The sequence below is a fragment of the Pteropus vampyrus genome, unplaced genomic scaffold (genome assembly GCF_000151845.1).
Source record: "Pteropus vampyrus isolate Shadow unplaced genomic scaffold, Pvam_2.0 Scaffold95, whole genome shotgun sequence".
Taxonomy (NCBI): Eukaryota; Metazoa; Chordata; class Mammalia; order Chiroptera; family Pteropodidae; genus Pteropus; species Pteropus vampyrus.
The window spans coordinates 5,007,974-5,026,406 of NW_011888876.1; the positions used below are offsets into that span (position 1 = coordinate 5,007,974).

An 18,433-nucleotide genomic window follows, 5' to 3' on the forward strand; every position below is an offset into this window, starting at 1 on the left:
TGTATTAAGCACCCCCTTCGTTCAGGCGTTTATGTAGGTGAATGAAGGAAGGTGGGGCGTTATTATGTGGGCGAATGAAGAAGGAAGGGGCTGTTTTCTGTCTTCAGGCAGATCAGTCTCTGGTAGGATGGTCTGACCAAGGCCGTTTTTTATGAGTTGTAGAATCTCATGCCAGTGCGATATGCTGCCAACACAGGATCTCTAAGCCACAGAGTATCTTTTTGCAACAATTTTGAATTCTTACTTCTCTTGCTAGAAGTAAGAAGAGTTAAATTTTGGGCAAGACATATTTTACAAGTGAGCAAAAAAGTAATTTTTAAGAAGTCAGGTGGAATCTGTTATCAGGAAGTGTTTATTCCTGGCAGACAACCCGTAGACTCTTGTTATGGAAAGAGAGCCTAGGACGGAATCCATTTTCAATTTATCTGTTCCCCCAGATCCTCCCCATCGTTTTATAGTTTTGGTAATGTACAGTGTATGAAATTGTGTTTTTTTTTCATACCAGAGCACTTATGGCTCTCTCTCCCAGCAGTCCTGCTCTGAGAGTTTCTGTGGACAGGGTGGACGTGGTTGTGGACAGGGTGGCCTGCAGGGAACCACCTGTGTACACTTTTTCAACGTCCCCCTGCCCAGAGACTGGTGTCTGTGACTGAAGCAGGCCAGCTACAGTGTGAGCAGACACTAGTCCCAGCCCACCAGCATGACTTTGGGGAGCATTCTTATCACTGCTGAGGGTGGGTGCTGGTCAGCACCACCCAGCCGGTCTAGCCAGCTGTGCTGTACACTCTCCAGCATAAAATGCCGCTGCTTTGTCTTTCCTCTACTTAATCAATTCTAACGTGCCTGCTAGGCAAGAACGCTTCTAATTATACTCACTAATTTTAAAAGTAAATTCCATTTTTTAGATGCCTTTTGTTTGGAAGCCTGATCTAGCTCTATAGAGGGACATCATTTTGTGATTTTTTTTTCTTTTTACCTCCTCTTCCTATATGAACATGTAAAGTGGCAAAGTCAGATCTAGAGTCAAATCTCAGTTCATCCTTTATGAATTCTGTCCCTGGGCAAGATATTTCACTTCCAACTTTCAGTTCGGAGCTAATAAATTATTAAGTAATTACCTAATTAATATGCTTATTGTTGTGAGATTAAATATGATGTATTTAAGAATTATTGGCATATTAGATGTTTAGGATGTCCAGTTTTCATATTTTCACTCTTCATTTTAAAATGTAGTCATCGTATTTACCTTAATTTGTGGGAAAACTGTAGAGTTTTAAATGCCGTAATCAGGGGTTTGTGTAAAGCTAGGATGAAAAGCCCAAAGTTCCGCTGCCTTACTCCTCTGAACAGTTGCTGTTCCGAACTGACCCGAGCCAGTGGTCCTGCGCTCTCATCTCCGATTCCCAGATGATGACAGATGTCTCTTAAGCGATTCCAGGTGTTCTGAGCGTAGGAGAATCTCTTATCTGCACCTCCGCACTTGCTCCTTAGAGTTCTTTTCTATCGCCTCTTCAGTCGCGTTTGAAGGCTTGGGGTTCCGTGACAGCCGTCGGAACTCAAACTCCCTACTTGAAGGGCCTCTGCGTTCAGTCCTCAGGTGATCGCCAGACTTTCATGCTGTACCGTTTGATTTGGGCCCACATGCCAAATAGTTTTAATATGTTCTCCTTTTTTATTAAACAGATTTTTGTCACGTCCAGGAGATTTCCTGCCGGTAGCAGCTCTGACTTTTTCTCGCCATCAAGGCGCTCCCTGCCCCTTGTTAACTCTCCGCCAGGGATTCTCCGCGTGGGCCTGTTCACAGGATCCCGCCGCGGCCTGCAGGCTGCGAGGCCATTCCCCGCCCACCTGCAGAATTCAGCACTCCCTCTTCCATGAGGTAGTGTTTTATGCATACTTGTAGCTTCCGGCCTTTAATGGCCCTTACTTACTTTGGGGGAAATTCTCCTTTGTCAAATGTGAGCATCACTTCTGTGGCAGGAACTGACCTTGCTGTCATGGAATACAACAGGTATGTGGAAGGCAGGATGATGCAATTAGAGTCTGACTTGATTTCTGCATTTTAATAGCCTCGTGACCTTGGGCTAGTTACTTTGCCTTCCAGGTCTTCTCACCTTAGGCTGCATTTATTTTGTTTTCATCTTCTCCTGAACCCAGTTAAAAGGAAGGGAGACACGGACATTTCCTGTTGTAACAGAAGGGAAGGAAGGAAAGGACGGGTATAGATGTGCGCACGTCTGGGGTCTGGCCCACAGAGTTGTCATCACGGTGGTAGCACTGGCTGATGTTTATGGCATGCTGATTCTGTGCCAGGGACCGTTCCAAATGCTCCAGGCGTACTTACTGAACCTTCATAACAACCCTGTGAGACTGGTACTGCTGATGTCTGCCATTTAGAGACGAGTAAACCAGAACCACAAAGAGGTTAAATTACTTACCCAAAGGATGAAACCAGAACAAGAATGTAGGTGGTCTGGTTCCAGAGCCCAGGCATCCAGTGGTGTTTAATAGATAGTGAATGAACGAATGTGTAGTTGGAAAGTTGAGGTAACTCTTGTCCAATAGCTTCTATTTTCTTGATGAAGTTGGTGGAGAGATCAGATGCTGAGAACGAGGAAAAGATTGTTGAGGTTCGACGTTTAAGTGGAGAATGGAAAGATTTAAAACAGTCACGTAGTGAAAAAGGGCTTCTCTCGTGCGTGGCTCACTAGGGAAGCTTGGTTGCTCTTCGTGTGGAATCGACATCAAGAGATTTCGGAAGCATAATTTTTTGGTACTTGGGCAGCTAGTGATCGTTGGTCCTGGCACTCCCTCCCCCCGCCCCCCCCCCAAAAAAAAATAGTTACGTGGGCTGACCAGTGAAAAGAATTGCTGGATGCTGCTCAGGCTTAGTCGATGCTATAGACTTTGTAAATGTAGACTTTATAGAGGTCCAATATGTTTGTGTGCATTTTTCCCCCAGCCATGCATATCAGCCTTAATATAGACACACAGAAGGTATAAGGTGTTTCCATGCATACATGATGAGAGGAGACATGGGCCTTTTAGGTTCCTGATATGATGGACCATAGGACTAAGCTGGATAAGTCAGGAGTAAAGAGAGAAGGTTCTGATAAATGGGGAGAAGGAAGAGACCGCCAGTGATGCAGGTTAAGAACAGGTATGGTAGAAGTTGTAAAATGAACAAATACCAAGGGTGGGGAAACTAGGTTCAGAATTGGGGAGTTTTAATTAGTGATTTCAGAGGCACAACAGGTTTGGCTATGGGAAGGTCGGAGAAGGGCGGAGACTAAAAGAGGATGTGGCTGAGGTGTAGTGAAGATTGTCAGAACGATGACAGCTTGTCGAGACACCTAAAAGGCCAGGGTATTGGATGACTGCCCCCGTTAGATGTTTAAATTATACTTCTGCTTTTAGGTAGTATTTCACAGTAGCAGTAGGTAATCTGGTTCCAGAAGACGTAACTTTATTAATTTATGTATAAATATTGATGTACATTTGTTAATTCCTTTTTATATAAACATTCTCAAGTATAGCTACTCATCCAAGGTAGGTGGGGGAGATAAATTGAAATGATCTAAGAAGTTTTAGTTATGTAATTTTTGGGGAGGTGTCCCTAGCAGCATTTAAAAAATATCAGAATTTCTTAAAAGCTCAAGTTAACTTTGTGCGGCGCCGAATGCTCTTTAGCTAAGTTACCTTTAGATGACTCCACAGGGCAGCCGCACTTGGCCTTTCTTTCCTTGTCTGGCGAGTGACCAGAAAGGATTCCCTAGAGTCACAGTTTTGTTGATGGTGATTTTGTTGCCTTAACTGAACGACAAGCCCTCAAAATTCTCAATATTTGGTGCCTCGTTACAAAATTTGGTCAGTGGTGTTAAAAAAACAACAACAGAACAAAGAACTCTTGCGTCACAATACCTTTCCTTAGTTTTTATAACTTTATCACACGCTTTTTAATTTAGTGAAAATAAACATTTGTGCACATCTGAGTATCATTTATGGAGCTACATAGGACTTTGGAAGCGCCTTTGTAGCTCTGAATTGTGTTGGAGATTTGGGCGTCAGCATGGTATGATGAAAAGAGCATTAACTTTGAAATCAGAAAGACCTGAGTTCACCATTTGTCCCAGCAGCTGCTGGCTGCTTGAGAAAGTTATTAAACATTGCTGTGTCAGATTGTTTTTCTGTAGCGATAATTCTTAATTCATTGAGTTGTAGCAAGGAATAAATAGCTTTTGTAGGTAAATAGCTGGTGCATAGCAGTAGCTGAGCAAATGTTAATTTTCGCTTTCTAATATTCTTCTCCCCAGTGAAATTGAGGTCTTTTTTTGACTTGAGGAAACCTTGGACTTTCAAGTTCTTTGGAAATTCTAAGTGGGAAGTTTGCAATACATTTTCCAGCTTTCATGAGTGGTCACCTCTTAGGAGAAACTTCAGTAGGTCCTATCAGAAATACAGTTCATAATGTAGGTATGTTATATCTGCCAGAATTGGCCCCTGCAGAGGTTGGCGTATATGGTGAGCAGTAGCCATTGTCGACCAGCGGGCCATGCACCAAGGAGATGGTAAGATTTGATGCTAGAGGAAGACAGGCATTTACAGAAAACTTAACGGAGATATGAGGAAATGCCCAGGGAATGGAGTGGGGAGAGCAAGGGGCCTCCAACATTGGTTCTCTGAGGTCAAATTTAGAAGTTAGCTTGGCCAGGTGGAGAGGGAAAACCAGTCAGAGGAGAATGGAGCTTCAGAGCAGAGTTGTTCCCAGTAGGAGAGTGAGTGCTTGATCATCGCAAGAATTCCGTCCAAAAGGCATGAGGACAAAGAACATGCCTTCTCACCTGAGAGGGGGTGGTGAGGGTGGGGGAATGGTACGTTTGGGAGAGAGAAGTCCCTGAAACTGAGAACACTTCACATAGAGGAGCCGTTGAACTGACAGGAGCCTGTCTACTCTGTTTCAGCCTTTCCCTGACAGGTTTGCCTAAACGCTTGACATCTGCACTTTTAGACATAGACCAGACCTGCCCGTCTTCAATCCTGCTGGGTTGTGGAGTGACAGCTCTTGATACACCGACCAGCTAAGCTGGCCAAAGGTTGATTCCAGGGGAGCGCTAGGCAGCCTACTGATAGCTGCAAGGGGCTGAGGCAGGAGTAGTTATCTTGATACTGTAAATGAAATTCAAGACATATGTTTAACCCAGGGTCATCTGTTTAGTATGTAACACCTGGAAGTGAAGTGTCAAAACCATGACATCATGGAGATATCAAGTGATCATTTATTAAGGGATTAGAATCCAGTTAAAACCAAATTCGATTTTGGATAATGAGAAAAAGAGGTGGAAAAACAGAAGGTGCCAGGAGTTTTTTTTTTTTTTTTTTTAATTTTGTTTCCAATTATGCAATCAATACATGCTCATTGTGCATCCTACTCTCGCTGCCAAACTGAAGGTGCGATAAGAAAATAGAAGGGGAAAAGAATAGCCCACACGACCTTACCACCTGCATGCTACAGTCGTGACATATTTTTAGTGCTTTTTCATATATTTATAATATTTATATATGGTTATTTAAAATTTAGTTTTTCAGTCATGAATATGTCTAGACTTTGATAAAAATGAACAACATACCAAACATTGCAGAAAATGACCTGCAAATAATCCCATCTACCCAGAGAATTTAGGTGTCCAGAAACATTATGCAAGCAATATAGCAACATTTTCTTTGTAAATAATTAAAATAATACATAAATATTTAATTACTATAGGTATAATGCAAGTCTCTCTTGACCACCCCTCATTTCCAGTCCCCTATCCAAAATAGGACTTCGATGCACAATTAATTATTACATGTATTTTTGATACATGTGAAAAACGGAACATACATATAAGGTATGATAAAATGAACACACGAGCCTCTACCGCCTACTTAAGAACGTGATCAGTGACATTAAAACTAATCGGTTGGTACACACGGGCTATTTTCAGTTTTTTTTTTTATCCCTATAACAACACTGCCGTTCTGAACAATTAGAACAGAAATTTTGCAAGCTGCTACCACATCTTCTGACCCACTTGCAAGTAGGTCCATATATGCTGCTTTCTCTCCTATTAACACAGATGTACTTTGGAGATTCCTAGCAAGAGCAAAATCCTGACCTGTACACTAGATCCTGTGCCCTCTCACCTAGTCAAGATGTGATTCCATCAGCTCCCCTCCTATTTATTCTGCATTATCATTCTTCCCTGCCCCCACTGTATCTTTCTCATCATTGTATAAGCACGTGGCTCTTGCTCCCATTTTAAGGATGGAGGGGAGAAACACTCTGTTGAATGAATTTTTGGTACATTTGGTCATGTGACCTCCAGGGAACCCTCCTTTCCTGTCTTCCCACTACCTCCCTGGCTTTTCTTTCTGTCTTCTTTGCTGATTCTTTTAAAGCTCTCCAAATGTTTTAACAGTGCTGTGCTCACGGGCTGTTGTCTTTGGACTTCTTTTCTTCTTTATATATATTTACTCCCTTGATTACAACCAGTGTCATGCCATGGCTGTAAATACCATCTGACAACTCCCCATATTATATATTGATCTCAAACCTGGACTTTCCCTTGAACTCCAGTGGTCTATAGCTCATCCTGGCTGTCTAATAGGCAGTTTTATATACCGTTTCCAGCGTTCAGCTTCTGATTTTCTTCGTCTTCCCCATCTCAGTTAATGGCAATGTCATTTTCCATGTGATCATGCCCCAAATCTTGGAGCTATCCTTCTCTCTTCTTCTCACACATTCTGTCTAATCCACTGGCAAACTTAGCTTTAGCTTATGTTCAAGTTTATCTAGGATCTGGTCACTTCTCCCCACCTCCACTGCTACTACCCTGGTCCAAGACACCACCATTGCTTGTTGGATTACTGTCACTGGTTTTCTTGTTTCCAGGCTTAATCTCAGATGGAACTTTGTTCCTCATCTGATCCTAGAACACAGAAAAGGATTTGAATGACTATTTTCTCAATTATCCCCCAAATGGTACATTGCTAGTGTCATTCTTAGTGTACATACAAAGGAATACTGAAGGTGTTAAGGTTCCCCCTTCCCCAGTTTTACTGAGACATAAGTGACATATATAACATTGTATTAGTTTAAGGTGTGCAACATAATGATTTGATATATATCTTGATTATCACAGTCTATTAAGGCTTACTTCTTTTCTTAGAACCCTTGTTGAGAAAGAACGATAGTATCTTTAGCACGACATCTAGAGGGATCTTTTAAAAAGGTTGTCAGATCAGACCATTCTTTGGCCCAGAATCCTCCAGTGGCTTCCGTTGGAAGACAAGTCTTCACGGTACAAGCCCCCAGGTGGTCTGCCTCGCTCTTTACCTTTCCTTCATTTCTGTTACTCATCATCTCACTCACTCTGCTCTAGCCACACCGGCTTCTGTGTTGTTCATCTGCCTGGATGTTCTTCTAGATGACTACACACGACTTCTTCTCTCCCCTTTGTCTTCACCTAGATGTCACCTTCTTAGGGAGGCCTTCTCTGATCCCTCTGTTTAAAATCACCCCTTCATATGCCCCACTCTCCTTCCCTGATTTATTTGGTTCACTATTTCTATATTCTCTTTTTCTCATTCTTTCATTTGCTTTCATTATCCTAGGAAATTTGATTTCTGTTCCCACTTCCCTCTTCACTTTGTGTGATTTTCTTCCGATGTTTTAACACTTACATACTCATCACTAAGATTTTACAATGAGCATTTAGTACACTTGCTGTGTCATATATCTGTCTATCCATCAATACATCTTTTGTTTATGCATTTAAAAATAAGTCGCAGATATCAGTACACTTCACCTCTAAGCACTTCTGCTTATGTATTAACTAGAATTCAGTATTTGTTAACCATTCTTTTTCCCCCTCTTCCTAGAGAAAAGTCATGTACAATGAAATGTGTTTACTATTCTGTGAGTTTTGGCAAATACATACACCTGTGTGATCCACACCCTTATCAAGATATAGTACATTGCCGTCAGCCCCAGAAAGTTCTCTCATAGTCTTTCACAGTCAGTTCCTGTGCCCATCAACCACAGGAAGCTACTGCTATGAATTTCTTCCATAGGCAAATTTTCCCTGTTCTAGAACTTCCCTATACATGAAAGCTTACTGTTTGTGAGATTCATATGTATTGTTGATTTATTAACAGTTCTTTGCTTTTTATTGCTGGGTATTCATCCATGGTATGATTATATTGCAGCCTGTTTATTCTTTCTCGTGTTGATGGACAGCTGGGCCACTCCAGTTTTTGGTTATTATGAATGAAGCTGCTATGAACATTCTTGTACAAATCTTTCTATGACCATGTATTTTCATTTCTCTTAGGTAAATACAGGAGTGAAAGTGCTGGGTCATAGGATAGTTATATATTGAATTTTATAAGGAACTGCCAGACTTTCCAAAGTGGTTGTACCATTTTACACACACACCAACAATTACAAGAGTTTTAGTTGTTCCGTATCCTCACCAATATTTTGTGTTGTCAGTCTTTTTATTTTTAGCCTTTCTGGGGGGTGTATCTCATTGTGGTTTCACTTAGCATTTCCCTGGTGACTAATGAGCATTTTTAATGTGCTTATTGACACATGAAGAAAATAGTTAAATTTTTTATTTTTTATTGAGTTGTAATTTTTTATATATTTTAATACTGATCCTTCATCGGATATATATTTTGCAAGTATTTTCTGCTGGTTTTCAAAGCCAGATGTGATGGGGGCCCCTCGTCCAGTGCAGGTCTTCCGGGCTTGGGCTCAGACCCCTCACTCTTCACGGGGTGACCTCCGAGGCTGTGTTATCTCTGTGCCTGTGCGTCATCTCACAGGGAGTAGGAGGTGCGGAGTAGAGGAGTTCCTGACTAGACTGAGTCTCTGCCCCTCCTGTCTCAGTGTGGCTTTTTCTTTATATCCGCAGTTATAGAAAATCTCTCCTTCCAGTCTTCAGGTCGTTCTCAGAGATAGATATTCTACATGTAGTCGTAGTTTTGGTGTCAATGAGAGTAGGTGAGCTCAGGATCTTTCTACTCTGCCATCTTGGACCCGAAGCCAAGAGCCTTGCTCTTGAATGCTAATTTAGCCTGCCCATGAATGTTGTTCCTTGTCATTGGGTGCACTGTCCCTGCAACAAACTAATCTCCGATCGCCATGGCACTCCAGAAGTTTTTATGTTGATAAAATTTATGTATCAATTTCTTCCTTGAATGCTTAGTGCTTTTCTGCTCTAAGAAACATTTGCTTGCCCCGAAGTCATGCTCTTACATTTTCTCTATGTTCTCATGTGGAACATATGTTCTTTTATGTTTTCATCTAGATACATTATAATTCTAACTTTTGCATTTAAGTCTGTGGTCTATCTCAAATTAATCTTTGTACATGGTACGAGGTAGGGGTCAATGTTCTTTTTTTTCCCCATATGGTTATCCAGTCATTTCAGCATCATTTGTTGTAAAGACATTTTTTCTCACTATTAGATTGCTTTGGTGCCTTTGTACTGAATGTATAAGTGTGAGTCTGGCTATGCCGTTGACATATTTATTTATCCATATGCTACCCTATCTTGATTACTGTAGCTTTAGAGTATATACTGAAGATCAGTAATATATGTGCTCCAACTGTGGTATTTTTCTAGATTGCTTTAGATACTATAGATCTTTTGCATTTCTACGTATATTTAAGCATCAGCTTGGCAATTTCTACAAAAACATCTGGTAGGATTTTGATTGGAATTGTGTTGAATCTGTAGCTCAACTTAGAAAAAAATCGTAACAATATTGGGTCTTTTAATCCTTGAACATAGTGTATGTCTCCATTTACTTACGTCTTCTTTAATTTCTCTTAGCAATATTTTCTACTTTTAAGTTTAAAGGTTTTACATGTCTTTTGTTATGTTTATTCCTATGTATTTTATGTATTTTTTACAATCCTATAAATAGGACTGTTTTATTTTTTAAATTGTATATTCCAGTTGCTTGCCGTATGTATACAATTGATTTTTTGTATGTTTTCCTTATGTCCTGTGACCTTGCTAATTTCATTTATTCTTGTATTTCTTTATAGATTCTCTAGGGAATGTAAACAATCATGTCACCTGCATATAGAGATGGTTTTACTTCTTCTTTTCGGATTTTTATGCCTTCCATTTCTATTTATTTCCTTATTGCACTGTCTAGTACCTACAGTTCCATGTGGAACATTCGACAGAAGTGGCGAGAGTGAATATCTTTATCTTGTTCTCAGTCTTAGGGGGAACAGTATTTTGCCATAAAGTATAAGAGCTATAGATTTTTTAAGACTTACCCTTAAAGTGAGGAAGTTTCCTTCTATTCCTAATTTACTGAGTTTTTATTATGGATAGGTGTTGAATCTTATTGTCAATTCTGCATTTATTGCTATGAATATCTGGTTTTCTACTTTGTTCTTTTAAAATGGTAAGTTATAATTGATTTTTAATATTCTACCAACCCACTTGATATTTTATTTTTTTTATATATTACTGGACTTTGTTGGCTAATATTTGGTTTAGAATTTTTTGTGTATGTGTTCATGAGTTAGATTATTCGTATTTTTATGTCATTGTTATCAGTGTTATTTTTGTTCTAGAAGTTTGAAGTTTCTGCCTTTCACATTTAAATCTTTAATCCACCTGGAATTGCTTTTCATGGATACTATACAGTTGGGATCCAATTTCCTTTGTTTTTTTCCCATTTGGATATCAAATTGCCCCCTGTAACATGTCTTGAATACTCATTCTTTCTCCTAGGGATTTGCAGTGCCAACCCTGTCATATATCAAGTTTTCCTATATGTATGGGTGTTATTTCTGGCTTTTCATTCTGCTGTATTAGTTAATTTGTCTATCTCTGTGCCAACATCTTGTTGTGTTGGTTACTATAGTCTTAATATCGTTGAAAAAGTTTCCTCACTTTCTCTTCCTCAAAAATGTCTTGCTTTTCTTGGTCCTGTACCCTTCCATGTAAATTTTAGACTCATTATCAAGTTTCATAAAAATCATGTTGAGATTTTGATTAGACTTTCACTGAATATATAGATAAGTTTGTGGTGAAGTGACATCTTTATGTTAATGAGTCTTCCTACCTAATTCTCAAACACGATGTCAGTTTATTTAGGTCTTATTTTAATATCTTTCAGTAACATTTTAAAATTTCTTCTATAATGGTCCTATACATCTTTGGATAATTTTTCCCCTAAGAATGTTTTTTATGGGTTTGTAAATGTATACATCTTTAATTTGTTTTATTCTTTCGTTGTTTAGAAATTCAATTAATTTTTGAATATTGAATTTTGCCCAGCTACCTAATTAATTCTAGTAATTTGTTATACTTTTTTTGATTTCAGATAATCTTGTAATTTATAAATGAATACTTTGTCATTTTTCCCCTTTCTATTCTTTATACCCTTTATTTTCTTTTCTTGATCAATTGCACTGCCTAGTATCTTGAGTACAATGTTAAGTAGAAATAAAGATTGAGAATATTCTTTTATTGTTCCTGATTCGAAAGGAAGTATTTTAACATTTCTCCAGTAAGAGAAGTCTTAATTAGTTATTCTTTATTAGATTAAAGAAGTTCTTTTGTGTTTCTAATTTGCTTTTACTTGTTTTTTTCCTTGTCGTAAATGGGTGTGTTTAACTGTTGCTCTTAACTAATTTACTTATTCTCTCTTGCTGTTTTTTACTTGGAGTTCTGCAGTTTCACAATGCTTTGTCTCTGGTGTGATTTTTTCAAATTTATCTTGCTTGATATTTCTAGATTAGCAGTTCCAGAATGTTCTCAGCCATTATTTCTTTGATTCTCTTTATTATAGCCTTTTGGAAATCTGATTAGAATGTGTTAGACTTTCACTCGCTTTCGTGTTGCTTATCTTCTTTTTCGTATTTTTTCTTTTGTCTATTTAGACCACATTATGGATAATGTATTTGGGTTTATTTTTCAGTTCACTAATTCTACCTTTATTTGTGTTTAATCTCTTCATTATATAAGGTTTCATTTGATTCTTTTATATCTGTTTGGCTGTTTGTAGTCTTTTGTTTTTTTACTTATCTTCAATCTTTAGTTTTTAAAAGTATTAAACTTTTTTTTTTAATATTCCATATTTGATTATTTTAGTTGTCCATAAAGCTGAATTTGTAAGAATTTTTGGAGGCCTTGGTTAAATTGGAGTCTCTCTACAGTAGATCTGTATTTCGCTTATGCTCCTGGCTGTTACTTAGAGATACTAATAATTCCACGGCTCTATAAATTATCTGTTTGACATTTTATCTCAGACCATGGGAGGTGAATTTGGATTACAAATCCATATGAGAGCATACTTATAGATAGAAATTGTCAGTGGAAATGTTTGCTTCCATCCTGTAAGAGCATTAAGAAAGGAAAATTTTGTGCTGGCAGAATTTATTTGAAAATTGTTTATCCTTAAAGGTGTAGCCCTCAAGCAACTAAGCTTTAGGTCGTGGTGCCCTCGGAAGGTTCCTAGGCTTTATGGCCTTTTACTTCTGCCTTCTATCTCCATAGTTTGGGAGCTCAAAGTGTCCACAGTTTGGCAAAGAGCTTCAAGTTTGTGAAAACCAATTTCATTGTTGAGTTACCTTTCTGAGTTCATGTTCATTTCACTTTTCTGTTCTCTGAAATGTTTACTTTTTGCCACATGTTTAAAGATTGCGTGTGTGCATGCGCACGCGTGTGTGTGTGTGTGTGTGTGTGTGTGTGTGTGTGTGTGATCTAGCATTTAATTGTATCAGTTGGGAGGGTTTTTGAAAATATCTGATCTTACATATACCAAAAAGGGAGATATAAAGAAATGTAAACACACATACTAAAATTTACCAGTTTTAAGTATATAATTTAGCAAGTTTGACAAATGTATACAGATGTGGAACCACCGTCATAGTCAAGATATACAACATTCTTTGTTACCCTCAGAAGTTCCTTGTTCCCCTTGTTAGTCACTCTCAACATCGCTGGCTCTGGGCAACCACAGGTCCTTTTCCCTTCGCTATAGTTTAGCTTTGTCTTTTCCAGGATTTCATGTAAGTGGAGTCCTTTCCGTGTACTCCTTTATGTCTAGCTGCTTTGGTTTGGCGTAACATTATGGGATATATCCTTGTTACATGTAGGAGTAGTTTGTTCCTTTTTATTGCTGAGTAGTATTCTGTTGTATGGATGTAACCCAGTTTATTCACTTGTGGTTGGACGTTTGGGGTGTTTCTAGGTTTTGGTTACTGTAAGTGAAAGTGATGTGAACATTCATGTTTAAGTTTTTACATAGACATATGATTTCTGGGTCTTATGGCATGAAAACTTTACAGGAAACTGCAAAATTGTTTTCAACAATGTATGAGAATTCCAGTTGTGCCTTTTCTCACTAACTGTTGATATTGTCAGCCTTTTTCATTTTAATCATTCCGTTGAATTATGGTAGAATATTATTGAGAGTTTAGTTGGTTTTTCCCTGGTAACTGATAATGTTGAAAGACTTTTCATGTGCTTTTTACTAGAAAAATATTATTATATATCTTCTTTGGTGAAATGTCTGTTCAAATCCATTGGCCATTTTTAATTGGGTTCTTTGTTTTATTATTACTAAATTGTAGGAGTTCTTTATATATTTTGACTATAAGTCTTTTATTGGATATTTGCTTTGCAAATATTTTCTCCCAGTCTGTAGATTGCATTTTCATTTTCTTAATACCACCTTTCACATATCATAAGATTTTAATTTCAAAGTCCAGTTTATCATTTTTTTCTTTCATGATTCATGTTCTTCGTGTCCTGTGAAATTTTTGCATAAGCCAAGAGCGTAAAGATATTCTCCTATATTTTCTCCTAGACATTTTATAGATTTATCTCTTATATTTAAATCTTTGATTCATTTCTATTCATTTTGTATATGATGTGAGGTAAGGAAATTGGTATTAGAAATTATAAATTGAAAAAAATGAAAGTGCTTTTCTAATAGCATCAAAATATAGAATACTTGAGGGTAAATTGAACAAAAATTTGTATTACCTGGCCACTGAAAAGTATAAAATGTTTCTGAAATATGTTAAAAGAAGATCTAAATAAATGAGATAAACACGCTCATGGATTGCAACACTCGGTGTTGTCAGGATGTCGTGACGCTTAATTTTGTTTGTCAGTCCGCTAGGCTGTTGTGCCAGTTGTTTGATCAAATACTGGTCTAGATGATGCTGCAGTTAACATTTGTAATCAGGTGACCTTAAAGGAGATAACCCTTCTTAATGTGGATAGGTATCATCCAATCAATTAAAGGCCTTAAGAGCAAAAACCGAGCTTTCCTGGAGAAGGAATTCTGCCTCAAGACTGTAACATAGAAATCCTGTCAGAGTTTACAGCCAGCCAACATGTACCCTACAGATTTTGAAGTCAAGACTGCAACATCTCTTACCAGAGTTTCCAGTCTGCCGTCTGACCTATAGATTTTAGACTTGCTTGAACCAATTCTTTAAAATGAATCTCTCTCCTTATGTGTGTGGGCGTGTGGGCGTGTGTGTGTGTGTGTGTGCGTGTGCGCGTGCGTGCGCGTGCGCACGTGATTCTGTTTCTCTGGAGGACCATTACTGATACAAATGTCAATTCTCCCCAAATCGATCTGTAGAATTAATGAATCACAAATAGGCTTCTTTCTAGAATTTGGTAAGCTGATTCTAAAATATGTATGGAGATTTTTTTAACCAACCAACCAACCAAACAAACAAAAAGACTTAGCCCAAATAAGTTTGAAAAAGAAGAATAAAGTTCGAGGATTAACATTACCTGACTTCAAATCTTGTGAAGCTGCAAGAATTAGGACATTGTGGTACTACTGGCACAAGGATAGACATATGGATCAGTGGAAAAGAATAGAGGATCAATTGATTTTTGATAGAGGTTCCAGGGACATTTAGAGTGGGGGAAAGGATGGTCTGTTAAAAAAATGCTGATGAAACAGTTGGACGGGAAAAAATGAAACTGACTGTTGAATGAATGTATTATTTTCAACACAGAAGAAATGTCTTTATTTCTACCACCAGAAAACAGAAATTATAGTGTGTTTCCTTTTAGTTCATTTCTAATAATATATGTAATGTACATATGCACGTATTTTAAAATTATATATTTGAAGTTAGATACCTTTTCTATTTAATCGATATTCTTTTTTTATGTATTTGTATAACATTAAAATTTTCTCTCTGAAGGACATTTTAGTGGTCACGTCACGCTAAATCATGAACGTGTCCTATCCTTTACCTAGTGTTTCTGTCTGTCAGAATGAATGGTAACAGCAGAGCCTCTGCCATTCATTGGTTCCTTTGCCCCTAGAAACTGCTAAGCCTATTTTACCAATTATACTGTTGAATCCTAATGACAACTCTTTGAGATATTAAGCCCAATTTTAAAGAAAAGTAAACTACGGTTTAAGTAACTTGCCTGTCTCTCATGTGTGAAGCTTGGATTTATAATCATGTGTCTCTTATTCCAGCCCCTGAGAAAATTATACTGCCAGTTTTTAGGCTCTTTACAATTTTTTTTTCTATCATAAGAAGCCCCAAGGTGGATATATTTGTGTACAAATCATTGTCTGCGTTTCAGACATCTGAACTTCTTCTCCTTTGCTAGTCCTTGATAGATTTTATCAATCCTCATCTAGTGAAATATTCAGAAGCCAGTACAGTTGTCCAACACAGCAGGCAAGGCAAAGCAGCGTGGCAGCTGCAGAGCTGTCCCTTTGGTTGAGCAAGGCCTGGGTCACATAAGCGCCGGGCCTGGGCAGGCATTTCTGTAGAAATGCAAATCTGCAGGGGAATGAGTCTAGGGGAACTCAGTGGCGCTGACTCTTCAGGGGTTACTCATTTTGTAAAATGAAGGAGAATTTTAGTAGTCGGTCCCTTTGGACATTGAGTCTTCTTCAAAAATAGAATTATATAATGTTGGTCAGGTTACTTAACCCTTCTCTGCCTTGTTTTCTCCGTCTGAGAGAAGGACACTAAGTTACAGCTTTATAGCCAAGGGAGATGTCCTGAAGAGGTCACGTTGCCTAGTGAGTAGAATCTTACCCATGATTTAGAAGTCACTAGGGAGGCAACATGGTGTAGTGGCTTTGGAGCCAGAGAGACTTGGGTTCCATTATAGCTCTAATGTTTATTAAGTGATCTCAGACATATTTCCTGGTCCTTTTTGAGCCCTCCTTTTCTATTTACTCAGAATGTAGAACAAAAACACACTGATCTTTAAGCAAAGGCATCTGTTTTCACGACGCTAGGTTGTTCTCTGGTCTGTCTCCCCCCGCCCAGTTTGGGCTTTGGTTTTATGAAGCAGAGTAATCCTCCCACTTATATCCAAGTCCTGATTCCTTTAAGGAGTCACCCAGCTCTGCCTCTTCTGTATGATACGGTAATGATAGTGTTAAATCTTCTTGGTCCTTGACTTCTGTTATCTGCAGGTCTACATACCCTTTGTGTTCTAACCTATCGTTGAGAGCACAGGTGACCTTCATGAGATAGAAGGTCATATCTAAGTTTGTGGAAAGGGTTGTTTTGAAGCAGCCTAAAGTTTGTGTTTACATTTAGAGTATCCTTTCATTTTCATTTCCAAGTTCAAGGCTTAAGTACCGTAGGCATTAGGAGCAAAAGTCAAGGCAGCTCTAACAGTTTCTGTTACACCTTGGGTTACTCCGTAACTCCTTCTGGGGTTCCTGGTTTTTGCACTGAAGCTCCAAGAATCCTGGGAACCCACCATAGAAGAGGAAGAAGAGGAAGAAGACCGAAAGTTGGAGAAAGATAGCCAGTGGGTAGAATAATGCCCACCTAGTTGTGCTCGCCTCTGCTGATCGAAAGATGTGCCTTTCAATTTCCTGTCTGTATTGATAGGAACATAGTGACTTTTGGTTACAGAAACCTCTGTTAAAAATGATTGTTTTTAAATGCAAGAAAAAAGGAGGAATATGGAACCTACATGGAGATGCAATAAGTATGCCTGTATGCATGTTTATTAATATTGCATACTTTTTTTTTTCTTTTTCTCTTCTTAAAATGGCAAGAAGCATATCTGGGGAACAGCATATGCTCTGTAAGCAGTTCTTCACCATATTGGAATCTGGGGGTTCCTCTTAATGCAGAAGACATGCTTTTTTCATTGTTTGTCTAGCTCTGGTTTCCATTTTAAACTTAACTGGCACTAGTTAAGTTAGTGTAGTGGCAGGTATTTGGTAAGACATGGCTGTTACATAGCATTGTACGAAGTTTGTGTGGAGTGAGCCACGAAGGGTCCGGGTGAGTAGACGCCTTTTTTAGTTTGATTGGATATGATATCGATAAGATAGCCATCGTCATTTAGAAATGAACATGCTCAGTCCCTGCCTCTTCTCCGTCTAATGAGTTCATGTAAAAAATATATCAAAAGAAATCCTCATAGCAGAATCCTCACATTTCAAAGGGAAGTATATTTATTATAAGAACTGCTGATTCATTAGGAATGCTTCCTAATTCGAACAGCGACAGCTGCTTCTGGTTAGAATAAACTTCATCTCTTTTGTGCCCTGTCTCTCTGAGGGGATGTTAAATTTTGTTTTCAGATTTTTCTCCCGCTTTAGCCTTTTCTATTCCTTTCTCGCATTTTACTCGATCATGATGCTTTATCCTTCTCAGTGTTCACACAATTCGATCAACCCACTGTATCCACTCCCCACCTTTAAAACTGCCTTGTGTTGAGATTACAAATGCTAATAGAACTCTTTCGATAATGTGTTTTGTTTGCATTCACCGTGGCAGTGGAGCGTATTGTACAGCAGTAAAGAAAAAAAGTTGAAAAACGTTGTAGTCATGAATTCTAAGTGTAATAATTTAAAGTACAGGGAGCATTTCAGAAACTGCCATTGTCCATTAAATGAAACCACTGTATTAACGTATCATAGCATGCTGTTCTAATCACTTTTCTCTAAATACCAGCTTTTGAAAGAAACATGGCTGTGTTTTTTTATACAAAATCTGAAATCGTGTAATTGAATGGCTTGGCAGAATAGGTAAATGAATGTAGCAACATGCATTCAAATATGTCTCTTTGGTTTGTAATGAGCTGATTGAAGTTCACAGTTGTAAGACTTGCCATTTTATTTTCTGATTTTACATTCTGGACCTAGACAAAGGTGCCAGTTTTTTGAATTAACAGAAAAAGAAAGAAGAAGAAAATTGTTCATAAAAATCAAGTAGCCCTTTTTGGGGATCACAGTTGGTTTCAGTGCTCCAGTAGCCTTTATTCAACTGTCCTTCAATAAAATAAAGGACCTTTTAATGTGACCATTTCTATTTCATTTTAGAATTAAAACTAGAGACTGTGTCTGATTCTCTTGTTAGCCCCAGGGCCCAGCAAAGGGCCTC

At 38.3% G+C, this 18,433-nt stretch overlaps 1 protein-coding gene and 1 non-coding gene across 2 annotated transcripts in view; both read left to right on the forward strand.

Annotated features, from left to right (window-relative positions):
* The window catches only part of DENND1A (DENN domain containing 1A), a 457,019-nt gene that overhangs the window by 141,115 nt on the left and 297,471 nt on the right, over positions 1-18,433 (forward strand). The gene's annotated exons all lie outside the window — the stretch shown is intronic.
* On the forward strand, positions 2,680-2,812 carry LOC111742478. The gene has a single exon (XR_002781353.1). It is a non-coding gene; the product is annotated as a U11 spliceosomal RNA (small nuclear RNA).